The 19,155-nt window shown below is 44.7% G+C and overlaps 1 long non-coding RNA gene across 3 annotated transcripts; it reads right to left on the bottom strand.

Annotated features, from left to right (window-relative positions):
• Positions 1-868: 868 nt before the first annotated feature.
• LOC120401965 lies at positions 869-16,988 on the bottom strand. Of its 3 annotated transcripts, none has more exons than XR_005596884.1 (5): positions 16,613-16,988; positions 3,486-3,580; positions 3,312-3,378; positions 1,555-1,706; positions 869-1,318 (listed from the first exon to the last, which is right to left on the bottom strand). It is a non-coding gene; the product is annotated as an uncharacterized LOC120401965 (long non-coding RNA). The 3 variants fall into 3 exon arrangements; XR_005596883.1 differs by lacking the exon at positions 16,613-16,988 and adding an exon at positions 12,383-12,551; XR_005596885.1 differs by lacking the exon at positions 16,613-16,988 and adding an exon at positions 4,340-4,460.
• Between the last annotated feature and the right edge of the window lie 2,167 nt (positions 16,989-19,155).

The following is a 19,155-nucleotide window of genomic DNA, read 5'->3' as shown; positions in this document are numbered from 1 at the left end:
TTTTCTGTTTCCCCTGTTAACACTGCAGCAACAGTTCATTAGTGAACACTTTGCCCAGATTGGGACTACTAACACTTACTTCAGTGCATTAGATGCTCAGTGCACATCTAGAAAAGTGCACCCTAACTGCCCTATGGGTGCGTGATTGGACTTTGCTTTAAAAAGGTAAGTGGAATGAGAAATATCATTGATCCTGCCTGCACTACATCAGTGAGTCAATTTTCTGCATAAATCTGTTATGGGCCAAATCCTTAGCTGGTATAAACTGGCATAGTTCCTTGAAGTCAGTTCAGCTACACTGATTTATAGCAGCTGGGAATCTGGCCTAAATATGTCAGTAGGCCAATAGTTACTCAGAAGGTTTTGCTTTGTTCTTGTTTTTCAACAAAAAAAGTAGTTTGAAAATGTTCCTGTTTGTATAGGTATAGAGCTAAAATTACCATGACTAAGTGAATTACAAACACAGGGGAATGTGTGCGAACCAGAAAACGCCCAAATTCAACTTTAAAGGATTGCCTGTGCCCTTAATTTGCTGTGCTGAAGGGCAGAGTGTAGCCTCTGCCACATTGCAAACAGTGCTACATCAAGCCCTTCACTGTTGTTTTTCCAATCTCAGAAAAATCAATATCCACATCTGGAAGTCAGACAATGTCACAGGAAGCACTTTAAACAAAAACACATTTCATTTCCTTTTACTACTGAGACCAAGAAATAAGGTCTGTTCAGAGGGAATAGCAGCTGAATTCTAAAACAGATTTACTTATTTCAAGACTTTTACCACCACTTACACAAATTATTTCTGTTTCCTCATCAGCAAATAGGAGCTTTTCAGTACCAGAAAATAACCTTATCGGCAGTGACACATACCCAAGAGCTAAAACCAAAACCACACCACACTTGATTAAATACATAGACTCGCATTGAGTGGTCCTAGTGATAAGTAGTCTAGGTTCAGAGCATCTGGAATTGTGCTGCATTTTCTTACCAAACCTCTGTGAAATCCGGCCTTTGCTCTCTCTCCACCCACCCTGCCCATGAGCTCTGTCAGTTCCAAGAGCTTGCCCATGTTTGAGGCCTTTGCTGGCTGCTTTAATTTCATTGTGTGTTATTGTCCCTCTGTTTCTCATTTAGCATTGGCATTTCTCGCAAATCAGTGCATGATTGTTGGCACTGAACAGTTTAATATGGAACGGCAGTGTTTATTTCATTGTTTGGCAATGAAAAGAACATTTCATGCATTTTCAACATCTGGCCATGGGAGTCACTGTTGGGCATCAGCTGTGACAGTCTAGTTCTTCCTGAGAGGTCTTTTACTCTTCTGGAGAGGAAGAAGCAAAGTTACTAAAGGCAGGAGTGGGGAAACTCCCTGGTAAAAGATGATAAAATCTAAACAGCCACTTCCTTAAGACTCTCCTTAAGACTCTGCCACAAAGCCTACCTAAATCTAACCTGATGATCATGGCTAAGCAGGTGACAAGCTGTGACGGTTCTTCCCTCTCCACCTCTATTACCTCTCTCCCCCCTCCCCTCCTTCACACACACCCCCAAACCTACAATGCAGGTAACAAAGCTGGGACAATTTTTCATCAGTTTCATTTGCTCTTATGGTGTATCCCCATCCCCTGATCTTCCTCTGTGGATTGAGATGGTCTTGTTGTGTGTGCATACAGGAACCAGCACAATGGTGCTCCCGGCCTGATTGGAACCTATGGGTACAATCATAATAATAAATAATATAAATATTTAATAAACAGCAGTTGGTGTGCTGTCATCACTGCTTAGGACACTACTCACAATCTCCCTGTTTGTTATCTCTCACCATATATTTAAGGTTGTAAACTCTTTGGGGTAGAATGCCTAGCACAATGGGTGCTAATCTCTGAATGGGATTACCACAATACATGCTGCCCTGCATCCTTACAGGCAAGTACAGTAAGAGATTCCACTGCCTGGGGACCCTTTGCCAGCATAGAGGCAGGGGGTGGATTTGCCCCTATTAGTTTGTGCTTGATAGCAGTGAATATAGTAACAGCCAGATGCAGGACATCTCTAATTGAAGGTGATATCAAAGCACAGAGGAAAGCCAAAGAAATACAGGATGTTCCTATAACCTTTATCTTTACACAATTAATAACTTTAGAATGCTATGACTTGTAAGCCTATCAAAAATTTTTCCAGCACCAAGAACAGTAAATGCCAACAAGTGGCCTATTGAAACCTCAGACCAATACAGACACTTAAAAAGAATAAATGTGGACATGCTCTGAGGATCCCATGCTTTATCTTTCCAAAAGAATTTGTTCAAGCCTAAAGCTTGATGGCAGAAAATGTATTCTACATTTTCCTCAGTGACGTGTAGAATGCAAACTGCTCCTTTCAGCACCGAGATCTTTTAGCCTATTCATCAATTCCATTACCAAAAACTACACACACATTTTTTGTAATCAAGAGTGAAACCAAGTCTTTTCAATGAATGCTTCACATTGGTATTTAAAAAACAGAGCGCGCACACACACACACACGCCAGCACTCTGGGAGGAGGACCAGAAACATTTGATTCCAGAGTTAAAAAATTACAGTTCCATAAGGATCTGTTCAATCAAAATGGCTGCTAAGTGAAAAATAAAAAGTGTTCCTAGATCTGCATGGTAAACAGCAGATGTCACTCCAGTCTTCCGGTAGATAGAGTAGTGTAGCAGGGAGTATGTTTGCTTATCCTCAAGATAAAATTTATTTAAAATAATTATATCCATTAATATACTCTTTGTTGAGAAATACATAAAGCATTGGGGAGAATGGGGAAGGAGTTCGATTTTTTATTAGTTTGTATTCCAGAAAAAAATTCTGTTTCTGGACTTCCTCCATTTGTGCGGGGTGGGAAGGGTGTCTGGCAGGGGACAGAATAGGAGACATTCCTTTTTTGAAATAGTAACAGGTACCATAACAGAGTAACATTCACCCCTCCTGCAGAAAGGCAAGGGGGTTGGTACCTGTGAAAGAATTGACACATTCAGACATTGCGCTTTGGGATTCTGCATTATTCTTATGGCTTTAAATTTAAGATCCAATAAACCTGTTGGGTAACCTACAGCAAACCATTCAAATGAAGCCTGGTGTGCAGAATACCACAGCGGACACCCTCAGCAGGACATTTTCACAGGAACAGGAATGGGAAATGGACCCTGTTTTCTTCACAACATATTTTGACATTGGCAAGTCCCCAAAATTGACTTATTTGCCACAACCAAACCCAAGAAATGCTCCCAGCACTGCTCCAGAGCCAGACTTGGGCATCATCTGCCAGGAGATACCTTCCTCTGTCACTGGAACACAGGTCTCCTTTATGCCTTTCCTCCAATTCCTCTCACATTGAAGGTCCTGCTCAAGAAAAGAAAGAACAAAAAAGTTATTCGCTTAGCTCCCACCTGGCCAAGACAAATATGTTAGCGATGTGCCTGCCAATCATTCTGCAGTCCCTTCCTCACCTCCTTGCTCAGAATGCTGGACAGAGCCACCAGCCCAATTTACAGCTCCTCTGACTCAAGGCATGGCTCCTTGATGGTTCAAAAGCAGAGATGTCCTGTTCAGAGGATGTGAAAGAGGTGCTATTACACAGAAGAAAAACCAACAACTCAACACACACACATGCAGAAATGGAAAAGATTCCAAATCTGGTGAGACTCAAAACACGTTACCCCCACATCCACTCTATGGATTAGGATTAGCTCTAAATTCAGTAAAGGTACATCTCACAGCCGTAACCACCTTTCATCATAAGATAGATAGATAGCTACTCTGTTTTCACTCATCCTACAACAAAAAGATTCCTGAAAGGTATGGGCAACCTCTTCTCACAGATCAGATGTCCTACACCAACATGGGACCTTAACCTGGCCCTCAAGTGTCTTAAAAAGCCTCATTTTGAACCCATGGCCACATGCTTGCTTATGCATCTGTCTGTGAAGACAGCTTTCCTAGTAGGCATCACCTGGGCTTGAAGAATCAGCAAAATAGGGGTTCTAATGGCGCACCCAGCCTTCACAATTCTCTTTAGGGATAAGGTCACACTGAGACCACACCCAAAGTGCCTCCTGCAAGTATCCTCTGCCTTCCATCTAAACCAACGTATTCACCATCCAATCTTTTCCCCAAAGCCTCACCATAACAAGAGAGAAGCAATATTACATACACTTGATGGCAAAAGAGCTTTGGCGTTCTATTTGGATAGAACAAAAAGCTTCAGGAAATCTCTTAAACTATTCCTTTCGATTGCAAAGAGATCTCAAGGAACCTCAGTCTCAAAACAAAGACCTTCCAGATGGATATCGAACCTCATTACCTCTTGCTATTGTATCTGCAATCTTCAGCCTCTGGCAATCTTCATTCCATGAGATCTGTTTCCACTTCTGTAGCCTTCATCAAAAATGTTCCCATCACAGAAGTCTGAAGAGCAGCAACTTAGGCATCTGCTCATACTTTTGCAGAACATTATGCTATCACCCACAACTCTGCTTCTGATGCCATGTTTGGCTCCACCATATCATCATCAATATTACACTCAACTCCAAAGCCTTGGGGGTAACTACTGGAGAGTCACCGACTGTGGAGCACCCATAGGGACACTACCCGAAGAAGAAGAAGAAGAAAGGGTTACTCGCCTTGTGCAGTAACTGTGGCTCTTCAAGATGTGTGTCCTTATGGGTGCTCCACAACCCACTCTCCTCCCTTCTACTTTAGGGTTCTTAACAAGGTGCTCTGTGGTAGAGAAGGAATTGAGGGCAGTTCATCCATGCAGTGCTAGATAGCCTTGGGGCCAAGTATGAGACAGGGAGAGTTCAGGTGCAGGCTGAACTGACACTGCTACCTACAATCTCTGATCCGAGGCACAGGGATGTGGATACACCTACATTGGAGCACCCATAGGGGGACACATCTCGAAGGTTCACCGTTACCTCACAAGGTGAGTAACTCTTTCTTTTATCACAAAATAGAAAAGTTCTTACCTGATGAGCTGAGTTAGGAGTAGTAGATTTAAGCAGTTGAGTATTGTTTGAGTATGACTGATGATCCTATCTGTGACAAACTTACCTAGGGACATGGAGAATCCACTATCACTTGAAGTCTTCCGATGAAGACTGGAAGTCTTTCTAGATGAGATGGTTTTTGTTGAACCAGAGATACAGGTTAGATGCTGGGATCACTGGGTGAAATTCTGTGGGTTGTGGTATGCTCAAGGTCCGACTAGATGACCACAATGGTCCCTTCTGGCCTTAAATTGCATGGGCCAAATCCAAAAGATTTTGTATTTATCCACAGCGAGAGCTTCAACATTGGGCCAGAGAGAGCAGACAAGCATGAGAATGACTATATAGCCTGCTGGTTAGAGCACTAACCTAGAAGGTGGGAGACTTAGGATCCAGTCCCCCTGCACCAATGGCTTTTAAAAGTTATTCATGCTAAGTGCAATAGCTTTAATAGGAGACTGCGGAGCCCCACATCAGAATAGTCCAGTAACTCAGGCACTGACCTGAGAGACAGCAGATTCAAATTCCTTCTCCCTTCAGGTGTGTGTGTGGGGGGACTTGAGCCAGGGCGCTCTCACATCCCAGATGAGTACCCAGATGAGCTAAAAGTTGAGGGAGGGCCTCCTCCCCACCCCCACAGTCTTGCTAAAATAGCATTGGCGCCTAATGCCAAGGGAGGGAGCCAAAAATCCCAAGCAGCCCAGTTTAGGTATACATCTCTGAGAGGGGGCGGGGTTTAGCCCACATCCTCATCTTGGAATCTTCCATTGGCTAGTTTAGGCAAGGAGCCACTGAGCATGCTGAGGTTTGTGAATCTTGTTTTGAGGCTCCTATCTCTCATTGAATAGGGAACCTACGCCCCTAACTCAGGCTTTGTGAGTACCAGTGATTTCCTAGGCACCAAGAAGGTTAGGCATGGTGCTGAGGTGGCTTTATGGGGAGATCTGCCCATGCATGAGGGGCAGCATGAGAGAAAGCACCAAGATGCTTGTTTGAAAGTGTGACAAGTGGGCGACAAAGACTGGTATCACTGGCAGGGTGGAGTCCGGCGCGGACATCTTGATAGTATATAAGAGATGATAGATAAGGTGGGGATAGGGCATGAAAGTGAAGGCAAGTGGTCTGTTTGATGCAGTGGAGGATACAAAGAGAGGAGGGACATGATCAAACTGAGGATCTAGGAAAATAATGTTTTAAACGGAGAGCGTTTGCAGTCCCATGGCTCACAAAATTGTAGTGAGTGCAGAGCTACCCTTCCCCCACTGGAAAACATACACCCACAGCCTGGGAATAAGCAGGCTGAACCATATGATATAAAAAAAAAGTGCAACCTTCATGGTCCCCTATGCACTGGGCCATTGGGGGGGGGAAGTGTGCTTCCATGAACTCCCCATAGGCTGGCTAGAGTAAGGCTGCAGAGCTTTGCTATTAGCTAAATGTCACAATTTGCCCTTTGTTTTTCTTACAATATTACAAAAAATTGGTTTGAGGTAGGCAAGCAAAGACATAAGATTTCAGCTTTGGACTGCATAGCAGAGAGATTCAGAAACGCTGCTTCAAATGCTGCAGAGGAGAAGGACCTTGCACCGAGAGCAGCAAAATTTATGAAAATATCGAGAGGTCAGTGCTAGATGGCTGGACAGGAAGGATAGTCCAGCAGCTAGGGCATTAGCCTGATGTACAATTCCTTGCTCTGTAGCAGGCTTCCTGAGTGACCTTGGACAAGTCACTTAGTCTCAGTGCTGCAGTTACCCATCTGTGAAACGGGGATAATTGCACTTCCCTACCTTACACGGGTCGAGTGGTGTTATGATCACTACACTACAGATTGAGAGATATACAGTCATTACTAGAATATCTGAGTAAATAGAAATGGGGAGAGAAGGAGAAAGACTGTCCATGAGGCAGGATATAGCAAGTCCTTATGGATAAAGGCTAGGAATTATTTTTGAGGGGTCTGTACACTTTGGAAGTGCCCTCCCCCAAGTAGATACAAACTTTTGGCTGGTTGTAACAGAAGAACTGGATGAAGACAGAGCTGGGTGGAAATTCAAACTCATCCCAGCCAGCTACATACAAGTCTGTTGGATCTAACCCAAGCTATGCAGATTCAGGCCCCAATTCTGCAATATGATGAACTTGGGCAAACCCCTGGGCCTGAGTACTGGCCCATTGACTTCAGTGAGGCTCTGGGGGAGTCTGATCAGATTCTCAGTTTGGGGGTTGCTTCAAATGCAATGCAAAGCCAGGAAAGACCTTCACTCGAGGTTGCCATTCCCACAGTACCAGGAATGTTTTCCGTTTGCTGCACGGTGACATTAATACCTCAGCTCCTCTAAGGTCACCCATCCTTAAGAAACAAAGTGACAGAGGGGATACACATTTTTTCATGCAAGGCATGTTACATCCATCATTTGGGAAACAGAGACCCAAAGGGTGCCACTAGGATCACCACAACCGGGTAGAAGGACCAAGCGTGACTCTGGGGGATGCTTGATCCTGCACAGAGCAGGAGGACTGTGTTCTAGGCAGAGCAGGATGTACATATTTATGAACGGGACACTGAATTCAAGGGATCCTGGTTCTAGTGTGTGGCTAGCGAGTTACTCCTGCCTAGTAAGGCCAATGAGAGAAGCATCTAGTTTTCTTACTTACAGTCGCACACAACTCGTGTCTCTTCAGACCACACTCATTTATATATTGCCTCCCTTTTTACCTCACTGTAGAAAACGGAAGTGGGATGTGGCACAGCATGTGATTAAATGGTTCAGTGCAGATGAAAGAGTCCCGTGCTTAACCCCAATTGCACCCACTCTGGATCACACTGGCATCCGAACAGCCATGATGAGAGGGATAACTTGTAAGGCAAAGCGAGATATAAATTGTGACTTCCTTCACTCCAGGCCTTGGGTCATCCGCTGTACGTGCTACTCCCTAGAGAGACTTTCACCCACTGGTTTGGCCATGGGGTCATTGCAGCTTGGAATCAGATGAGCTCTCCCTTGCCTTAGGGGCTGAGCAGGAGACTGAGCCTAGGAATCAAACCAGGGATTTCCATATGGTAGCAGGGAGAGAGAACCATAAAGCAGTTTTTTTAAAATACATCCCTAATTCTATAAGGAATCCTCCACCATTACCAAGATTATGCTCCTTTATACATGATGGCCAACAGTCACTACCAGTTATCAGAATTTGAATACAGAACGGCAGATGCAGGGAGGTTGTGAAGTTGCCTTGGGAATGAATATTCACAGTAAACCCACTACAGAGGGCTGCATATGTGACTCACTGCTCTGTAATGATCCAAATAGCAGAGGCATTTTAGATTGCCGATGCCTGAAAAGTCGCATCTCTGAATAGACAGCTGCATTAAGATATTGTAAATGTGCGAAGCAGCAGCATGCTGCCCCAAAAGCTCAACTGCAAAGCATAATGTCAGATGGAAGAATTGCTAATGAAGTCCTATGCAGTGTGATCATATCACAAGCAGCCAAGCATCATGCATAATGTAACTGCAGCTGCTAACAGCAGGCTCCCACATTATTAAATTAAACTTGTTTTTAATAGGCCCAGGGAGCTGATCTTGGGAGTGTTTTCTGATGTGATCTCACATCCCCTCACAAATGCACTGAGAGAATTATTTGCATTACTGTAGGGCTGAGATGCCCCTCTCAACATCAGTTCCCCATTGTGTTAGGTGCTGTACATACACAGTGGAGACAATCCCTACCCCAAAGTGCTTACAAGCTAAATGGTTAGAACATACAGGTAGAGGACCAGGAAGAGAGGCCACATGGGTTAAAGTGCCCTGTGTCACACAGGAAGCCTGAAGCAGAGTTGGGAATTGAACTCTGGTTGCCTGAGTCCCATGCCAGTGCCATAACTGCAAGGGCATCTTTCTTCCCTTAAGAAAGCTGAAGTTTTTCCATTCACATCTGGAGGATCTTTATGGTTTGCAGAATAAAGACTCATTTGAAATGAACATGGGGGGGGCGTTATTTTCTGGCCATGTTTATACCAGATACCTTTGCACTTAGCTAAAATCAAATCTATAACCATGTGGGGAACTGGTGCGTAAGTGTACAGTCCACAGATAACAGCATTAAAGGTTAGCTCCTGCAAGATGCCAGGTACCCTCAGCTCCAGGGATGTGACTGTCCTTTCAAACACACACCAGGATGCTTTCGTGAAGGTGTGTGTTAGGGTTGCAAAAGCCTCATCCAGGGAAACAAAAACGACACTTAAATGCTCTGTGTTCTGACTTTCAATTTGTTCTGCCTGGGTCAGAAGATTTCTGCCTGGAGCAGCCAAACGGAGCAAAGAAAGGCAGAACTCTGCCACAGCTCACTGCAGTCTCCTCCCTCACTTCTGGCAGCCATAGATAGGGGAGAAGTGAGGGACCATCAGGTACCCACCCACCTCTTCCATCCTCCGCCCCCGAGCATCCAAAGCGGGGGCTTTGCACTGACCAGGTTGGGTCATCAGTTTATCTCAGAGTACAACACCCCACAATCTGGGAACAGTGGTGAAGTATTATGGTGAAGAGGATCATATAAGTACCTAGATAGATAAGTTTGGCCTTAAATAATGGTTGGCCCAAAGCACACTCAGGATGTACCCAGTGTGAAGTAGGGCTGCATAAAACATTTTATAATTATCAAAGCAATACCTGTATCTATGGCATTATCTGTCCCCCATTACCATAGCATCTGAGTGCCTCACAATCTCTAATATATAATATAATTAATATAATATACAGAATAATACAATATAATATATTTATCCTCATCCCCTGTTAGGCAGGGAAGTACTATTCCCCATCAATAAAAGGGGGAAATAGAAGCAAGAGAGACTATGACTTGCCCAAGGTCACACAGGAAGTCTGTGGCAGAGCACAGAGTTTCCCAAGTCTTAGGCTAGTGCCTTTGTCACTGGACTACTCCTCCACTCACTCACCTTCCCCCAGGGACAAGTATTTATAGTTCTAGAGAACCCACACAAGACGACGGAGGAGAGGAAAAATCAGCACCAAGCATCCCAAAAGTAGAGCTTGGGACATCATGCAAGTGGTTACTTGTATTTTCATATAGCCTTGTGCATTTCAGATACAATCTCACTTGGTCTACATGCTAAGTTTTATATCTAAAATGGGTATCTAATTGATGGCAGTATTTTCCCATGCAGCAAATAAAGCACCGTATACCCAGACCATCAGACTCTTCTTATCTGGCCATGACTGATTCCCAGAGCTACTATTAATCTATGTAAGATTAAAACCTTATACTTGCTCACTTTATCAAGGCAGCCACGTACAGTACCATGCCTGAAAATGCCCCAGCTACTTTACTCTCAAATACATATTGTGGAATCAACTATGGAGAGCCATCAATCTTCACCGATGTACTGACCTTGCAGGGAAGAGAATCCTAGACACCTTTCTTCTTGTTAACCCACCTGGCTCCTTCCTATATTCTGTGGGGAAGCAGGAATTCACCCCAAAAAGCCAACTTATTAAACAGATGTGGTTTGTCATATCAGGAAGCATCTGGTTTGTATCCTTAATTTATTAAGGACATTTGAGTCAACCAGAAATGCACCATTGTCATCACCCATAGAAGATTAATACATACAGCTTCTTGGATCATCTCCCCTTTGAAGACCAATTTAATCACTGGAACAGAACTCCATCGATTTCTGGAGTGATATGTAGCATACATCAGGCATTTGTATTATGCAGTTACTAGAGCACATCCTAGAAAAAACACATTCCCCAAAGCCCATCAAATAATCCACAGTTTCTTCCTCACTCAATAATTTATCCCTCCCCACTTGAAAGAGTCTGAGAGAACTTTTGTGGCTGTAACTCCTTTACTTTAATATTATCTGCCTCTACACAATGGAATCACTGCTAGAGCACCCCCTCCTGGCTGGGGATAGCAGCTCGTTCCTCATCGTGCGCCCTCTTCCAACAGCGTGGTCTCTTCTTGTGACTCAGCCCTCTGGCCAGGTCCCTCCCTTTCATGGTATCACTGTTCCACACAGACAGCGTCCCTCACAACACTAGCCATCTGGGGGGGTGGGGAGAATAAAAACTGAGGAGGTTTGTTTTTTAAATCTTGGGTTTTTTTATTATTTAACTTTTTTTTTTTTGAAGTGGGCCTATTTAAAAGCAAATCTGACATTAATACAAAATAAATTAACGCCCAAAATTATAATTTCCTAAAAATATAAATAAATATGCTGAATCTATGAGTCACTATTAAAAACTGAGTTAAAAAGCTGCTTTTCCATATAAACAGAATCAGAGAAAAAAACATCAAACTTTTGTGGTCAAGCTTTGTAAACATGGCACAATAGGTCATGTATTAAGGGCTTGTTTCGCTTAATAAAAACAAATTTTATATGCTGTGGTGTGTTTAATTACATTTCAGTTACCATCCAAATGCACCGTGACACACAACAGGATCAAAAAGTTAATGGTCTGTTAACAAAGCAATATGTCCTTCAGCTTTTTCTAAAATACTACTGAAAGTAGTAAGATATATATTTGCTTAAATAAATGTAAGTGATTATACTGTACCCTCCCAGGTACCAAAAGGATGTACCAATCTAGCGTAAAGGCTCTATTTAGTTGTAAATCAACATGTTTTAATGGGTATGTCAACCCATGAGAGAATGTACCTTTCTTTAGAAGGTAATAAACACAAATGGTAAAGTTGCTTAAAATAAATGATTGTTAATCAAGGCTTTCTAGTTGGTGATTTAAATAGCCTTGATTGAAATCAACCCACACTGCTAGTCATCAGTGATGTCTGTGATGGGTTGCCCTCCTTGAAGGTACCACCAGATGTAATGAGATACCACTCAGCCTGCCTGTTCTGCCAGCCTGGGCCCTCTTTAACCTGTCTGGCTGAGCCAGGCTCTTAAGCCTCCTCCAGCATGCACACAGGCAGGGCCACACCCAGCTGCAGAAAGACAGACACTGAGATCAGCTCTGGGAAGACTCAGCTTAAGGGACTTGCCCCAGTACCCAGGTGTCCACCTCCCTTGGAGTGCAGACCCAAAGGTATATTGGCTTGCGCTGTGCAGATTTTTCTATACAGCGCATGCTCATAAAAAATTCACCCTCTCCCTCAATGTGGAAAGAGATACGCACAACTTCTTGCCCTCCCAGTTAGAAGTTGCACACACTGGGTTTAATAATAAACAAAAACAAATTTACTAACTATAAAAGGCAGATTTTGAGTGATTATAAGGGATAGCAAACAGAACAAAGCAGATTACTAAGCAAAACAGAACACACAAACTAAGCTTGATTCACTTACGAAACTGGCTACAAATACACCCTAATTTCTCACCCTAAATGTTTTTCAGGTAAATTGCAAAGGTTCTTGAAAGCCAGCTGCATTGGCCTGCAGCTTGAAACTTCAGGTATTATTGCTCACAGGCTAGACATCTGTCCAGCCTAGGCTCAACTCTTCTCCCCTCAGATCAGTTCTTGTTTCCAGGTGTTTCCCAGTGTCTCGTTGGTCAGGGAGGCAGAGGAGAAACTCGATGATGTCATTCCCCTGCCTTATATAGCTTTTGTGTATGGCAGGAACCCTTTGTCTTCCAGTGGAAAAACACTGGCAGTCCAAGGAGGGGTCCACTACCAGGTGACTCAGTCACATGTCTCTGCAGGGCTGTGGCAGCCATTACTCGCAGGCTGTCTGGAGCATCCACAGGAAGACTAAGCTCTTGCACAGTCCATTTTCTCTGCCAATGGGCCATCGGCCCTGTCTGGCTTTTTTATTGTTGTACCTGAAGGGCTAGTTGTGGGTGTCACCCAAAATAGCACATTTGAAATACAGATACATGGTCAATATTCCTAGCTTCAGATACAAAAATGATACTTGCATACAAATTGGATAAACACATTCAGTAGATTAGGGATGGGCAAACTTTTTGGCCTGAGGGTCACATCTGGGTATGGAAATTGTATGGTGGGCCATGAATGCTCACGAAATTGGGGGTTGGGGTGTGGGAGGGGGTGAGGGCTCCGGCTGGGGATGCGGGCTCTGGGATGAGGCTGGGGATGAGGGTTGGGGGTGCAGGAGAGTGCTCTGGGCTGGGATCAAGAGGTTCAGAGGGCAAGAGGGGGATCAGGACTGGGTCAGGGGGTTGGAGTGTGGGAGGGGGTCAGGGGTGCAAGCTCTGGGCGGTGCTTACCTCAAGCAGCTCCCAGAAGCAGCAGCATATCCCCCCCTCCGGCTCCTATGCAAAGGTGCGGCCAGGTGGCTCTGCAGGCTGCCCAGTCTGCAGGTGTCACCCCTGCAGCTCCCATTTCCATGGTTCCCGTCCAATGGGAACTGCGGGGGTGGCGCTTGGGGCAGGGAGCAGCATGCGGAGGCCCCTGGCTTCCCCTACGCATAGGAGCCAGAAGGGAGGGAGGGGGACATGCCGCTGCTTCCTGGAGCCATGGCACATGCAGAGCAGGACAAGCCCATGACCCAGGGAGCTCAAGGGCCAAAGTAAGACGTCTAAAGGGGCGGATGCCCACCCCTGCAGTAGGTCTTAACCTTTTCAATGATACCTCACATGACCCCTCTTGCATAAAACATACCTTAGTCATGCCATATTCATATCATAACCATATTTCTGTGAAGAATAATGGGTGTAACATCACAATGTCTTCTGCCCCTTTAGGCCTCATCTACTCTTGACAGAAGAGTGGAATGGAAGCAATTCCAGGGCTTCTCCCAGAAGTCTTTGAACCAGACTCGGAAGCAAAACACAAGCTACATCAATAGCAACTTCCGCCATCTCTCCAGACTTGACTTTTTAATCCAGCCGGGATCTTCCCCCACTCTCTGTTCTTCTGCAGGACCCTGATTACCTCCCTGGAGTCTTCCTCTACCTGGCTCCTCCGCTCCCATCTAATCCCAAGGCCATCTGCCTGCTGGGCGGCCTTCTCCCAGACCCCTTCAGAACTCTCCTTTCATCCCATTGCCCTCGGAACCTGGGACAGGCCCTGGTAGCTGATTCCCTCCTTAAGCCTCTGCAGTTGGACACCTCCCTGGATTTCCTTCTTTGGAAGTTCACATATTGCCCTTTTGATAGGGCTCACTAATGCAGTGTGCACCCACCAGCAGCTTCATGGTATTTCTCCAGGTTCCTCTCTCTATTGCTCAAAGAGGAACTGGAGCAGTTCCTCCCACCCCACACTCCGCTTGGAAATTATAGTTGGTTTGGGAACCCCATCACCTGGGGCTCAAGCCAAAGCCTGAGCAACTTAGCTGTGTGGGGCCCCAGGAAATTACCCTGCTTGCTACCCCCTCATGCCAGCCCTGGTTTTTAATCTACAGGATATGCAGAAAACCATGTTGTGGCACAGGTGGGCCGTGGAATTTTTATAGCATGTTTGGAGGTAGGGAGGAGGCTCAGAAAGAAAAAGGTTGAGAACCCCTGTTCTAGAAGACCCTGGCAGCTGTCCTTCTACATGCTGCTCTGCAGAAACAGGTACCCCAGATCCTTCCACAGTCTCTCCCCCACTGAGAAAGGCTGCCCTCTCTGATTGTAGGCATTGCTGCTGGGTTGCGGTCACATGACCCTCAAGTCACCTGATTCAGGCTCAGGCCAAATGTAGGACCTTAGCCCTTTACAGACCCAGCTCACCCTGTGCAAGCACATAATATGTTAGATAAAAACTATGTGTGCCCAAAGATATGGTACATTACTTGATCCTGGTCTATCGATGTCAATAGAAGCTTTCCCACTGCAATGACTGGGCTCAGGATCAGGCTTCTGTTGAGCAGACTTGATCCAGCTTTAAGTTTTCCTTATAACTAATGTTGTATTCCTTTAGATTTGACATGGAGAAAAAATACCTCTACAGATGCTCTGAATGTCCTAACAGTAATTAGATTTACAATCACCACCCAGCAGTATTAAGACTCATACCAGTAAACTGCCAGCCAGCAGCCTTAAATAATTAAATGGAGACAATTCAAATTAGTAATACTTTTTGATCAGTAAAAGTGTTTTATCTTGAAGGAAACAGATTGCTAACTCACTGCAAACCTCATGACATTTGGTGTTTTTTTTTTTACATCCCCAGCTCCTGGAGTCCTGTGACCACCTGGGAGTCTCAGCTTTCATTTAAACAAAATGAAATTCCTAGCCAGTATGCTCATAGAGGAAAAACTCAAAGCCATGAACCCTAGAAGGCAAATAAGAATAATCCTAATTTTTTTTTTTAATGTAGGGGGCCTGAGTTCATGTTTTTTGAATGCTTGGGCTGGCCATAGGGGCTTTGCAGACTATAGGCTACACTCTAGTGTTTATGCCACAGCTGTGTATGGGGACACTGTGGAGCCATGCTTCCTCGGTGAGCACATAGTAGCATTCTGCCCCAAACAGGCAGCAAATACCTCCTGGAGTTCCCAATACATTGTGTGTGTGCACACGCACACACACACACACAGACACCCCAGCATCTCTTCATGCGGAGAAATAGATTCCCCCAGAGCATGGCTCACACAGAGTGGTATAGGAGCCAGAGTTCCACCTTGTTGCCATGCTTCCAGCATCTGTTTGGGGCACTCATGTCTTCCCCCCCAAAGTAGTTAGGGAGCCATTTCTGTGCTTTTTTGAGTAGAGGGACTGCAGTTCTACCTGGACTTGCCATGAGCTGTGCAAGGCCTACGGGAAACTCCTTTGTCGCTCCCACTACTGCACACTTGTATAGGGGCTAGGCAGAATCTCAGAGCAACCCCTTGTGAGCAGGTTTGGCACTGCAGGTGAGCCTCAGAAGAGCAGCCATATTGGGTCAGACCAAAGGTCCATCCAGCCCAGTATCCTGTCTGCCAACAGTGGCCAATGCCAGGTGCCCCAGAGGGAGTGAACCTAACAGGCAATGCTCAAGTGATCTCTCTCCTGCCATCCATCTCCATCCTCTGACGAACAGAGGGTGGGGACACCATTCCTTACCCATCCTGGCTAATAGCCATTAATGGACTTAACTGCCATGAATGTATCTAGTTCTTTTTCAAATGCTGTTATAGTCCTAGCCTTCCCAACCTCCTCAGGCAAGGAGTTCCACAGGTTGACTGTGCGCTGTGTGAAGAAGAACTTCCTTTTATTTGTTTTAAACCTGCTGCTCATTTCATTTGGTATTATAGGAACAAGTAAATAACTTTTCCTTATTTACTTTCTCCACATCACTCATGATTTTATATACCTCTATCATATCCCCCCTTAGTCTCCTCTTGCCTTACTGCTCTCCCATTGGGGCATTAGACATCTCCCGTAAAGGGATCTGGGCCAAGGGAGCAAAACAAACAAACAAAAAAGCCTAATTAAAAAAAATAAGTATGGCCCCTTTAATAAGGAATCACAGAAGGAATATTTGTATTAACAGCTCAAGAAGCCCTTCCCTTAAACAAAGTCTCTGAGCCTGTTCAGGCTTGTCTTCAGGAACCTGGAGGAGAGATTTCCCACCATGGCAAGCTAGCTTTGAGTCCCAGCTCTCTTGCTGTTCCTAACCCTGAAGAAGAGCCCTATGAAGCTTGCCCTTTCACCAACAGAAGTCAGTTAATAAAAGATATTACCTCAGCTGCTTTGTCTCCCTGTTTAAATAGGTCAGTCTTAGGGTGGAGCAGAGAGTTTCCTTGATTATACTCAAAGGGTTCTGATGATGAGCTCCTGGCTGACCCTTCTAGGGGTAGCACACGCCTTCACTCTGGCTGTGTATAAATACAGCACCATGAGCAGTCAGTTGTCTCTTGGGAGGACCAGTCCAGCTGACTCACAGAGCAAATACATAGTTAGCAGGAAATGAGGATAGGGGAGAGCTCTGTCTTTATAAAAACATCCATTGGATTTGTAACATTGGCGCAGAGCACACAAGACCTCCACTTTATGTAAAAGTCTCATCAAATAATATCTCACCCAGTCAATTACTTGGCCATCAAAAAATCAGTTGCTATTTCCTAGGCCTGTTGCTTTTCTTCTGGATATGAGGTGACAAAAATTGAGCAGCAAAAGCAGGAAAACACCCAGAGCTCAATGCTTCCCTTCTGTCAATCTTTGCCACTTACCCTAGTCATCCATCTGATGTAGGTTTCTCAGGGAGAAAGCAGAGCAAAGCATAGGACAGGTACTTGAAATCTGCATTGATTTTTAAGTGAGAAGTTGCTAGTGCTGAAGGCATAAATGGGTCATGTAGTTCCTCCTTAAAAATAAAATACTTGGCAGGTTTCCCTGTCTGCAGTGCAGTGTGCTGAATTCTAATGAAAATTACCCACACCTACAAAGCTCACAGCCAGCTCAGAATGCTGCAATATATACAGCGCTGCAATGCAAATTTCTGGGCTGTTGACATACCATTTGATTTGTTTGCTGCAAAGTTACTGAGAGCAGATCTCTAGGCTGTTTAAAACAATATGTTTATTTTTGAAACATTCTTCATCAAGCAGCTACAATGAGAGGCTCTGTCTCCTATCCAATTCTACAGGGAGCATGCTGGCATAGAAATTTAAATCCGTTCTTCTGAAAATTAACAGATACAATTAAAAAAAAAATCCCACAGAGACACAACCCAGAGTTTTCTAAGTAAAAAAAGCCTAGACTAGGAATTGAAGAAACCTACTGTAACATATACAAACACAAATGGGGACTTTGTCCTGAAAACTGCTGAGCATTCTTGCTCCTATTGATTTTAAGTGTTATGGCTTCACAGGCTGTGTTGTTCAATGGCTATTCTTAGTTCTGTCACTTATCTGCGGTGTGACTTTTGCCAGCCGCATCACTCTCTTTGCTTCTATTTCCCTTCGCTTTCTTTGTCTGGCTTGTCTACTTAGATTATAACTCTTTAGAGCAAGGAATCTCTCCTACTATGAGTCTGTACAGAGCCTTGCACAATGGGGTCCTGAGCTCAGCTTGGGATCTCTAGATAGTAGATAATAGTACTTACTTGCCAGATCAGGCCATAAATCTCTGACAGGACAGACACACCAGGATAGTGATGCCTGGCTCAAGACTCCAATACATAATATACTGCTGAGCCAGAGCCTTAGCTGACATAATGTGGTGTAGTTTCAGTCATAGTAATGCCTAGTTCATATGTAGCATTTTTCATTCATAGATCTCAAAGGGCTTTACAAAGGAGGGTCAGTATCATTATCACCATTTTACAGCAGGGGAAACTGAGGCATGGAGCTGTGAAATGATGTGTCAAAGACCACCCAGCAGGCTAGGGGCAGCTCTGGGAATAACACTCAGGTCTCTTCAGTCTCAGGCCACTGCGCTGCCTGGTCCATCTAAGCGTGTACACCATGCCTCATCCCCCGTAGTCTCTGGATGCCTTCTAGTAGCACATTAAGCCCCGTGACTTACCTCTGTCATGTGTGGTTTGTTCTCACCTTCTCCCCAGGGGAGTCAAGTGTGCTTCGGAGGGTTCGGGTTTGTTTTAATGTACACTCTGCTATGTGTTTGTGTGCGAGAAGGCAGGTTGGAGAAGTGTGCCTTCCACTGAGAGAGTTTGTTCCACAGGAAGGGAAGGGAAAATTCCTTCCCTGAAGGAGGCCACTAAGCCACATTATCTTTCATTGACTTTGTTGGAGATATACTGACAAACAGAAGTTGAGCATTTGGCACGTTTGCCGAGAGGGACTGACCAGGTAAAATTACTTCAAATTACCCCTCATTTCTCCTTTTTTTAAAACCATCAGTTAACACAGGCTGGGGTGACGTTTTGCCAACAGTTGGAGGCATCCGATACCATGGCTCTGGGGGTCATGTTCTCAAGATGTCAGCACTTTCATGAGTGACGTAAACTGCTCCTCAGACGAAATCAAGCTCACATATGTTTATTTCACACATGAAAACAGTCAGGATCACTAACCCTTCCTCCCCACCCATGAATCCTCTACATTTGTTCTTGTTGCTGGCCAGCTCTGATTAGTGGCTGAGTTCATTTGAACTACTCTAGGGCAATTTTCCAAAGGTGGATGCCTAAAGTTAGTCTGTACACGTTGATTATTTTTGTTTAAATGGGAGAAAAAATTATCAGGTTCCCTCCTCTCCCTTTGTCATGAATGGCCTCTGCAGACCCCCACCGTTGGAATCTCCTGCCCCCTCCTGCCTCTCAGCC

Source organism: Mauremys reevesii, linkage group 3, assembly GCF_016161935.1.
Source record: "Mauremys reevesii isolate NIE-2019 linkage group 3, ASM1616193v1, whole genome shotgun sequence".
In the NCBI taxonomy this organism is placed as follows: Eukaryota; Metazoa; Chordata; order Testudines; family Geoemydidae; genus Mauremys; species Mauremys reevesii.
The sequence above is the reverse complement of the archived record's forward strand: the minus strand, read 5'-3'. Positions and strand labels throughout refer to the sequence as shown.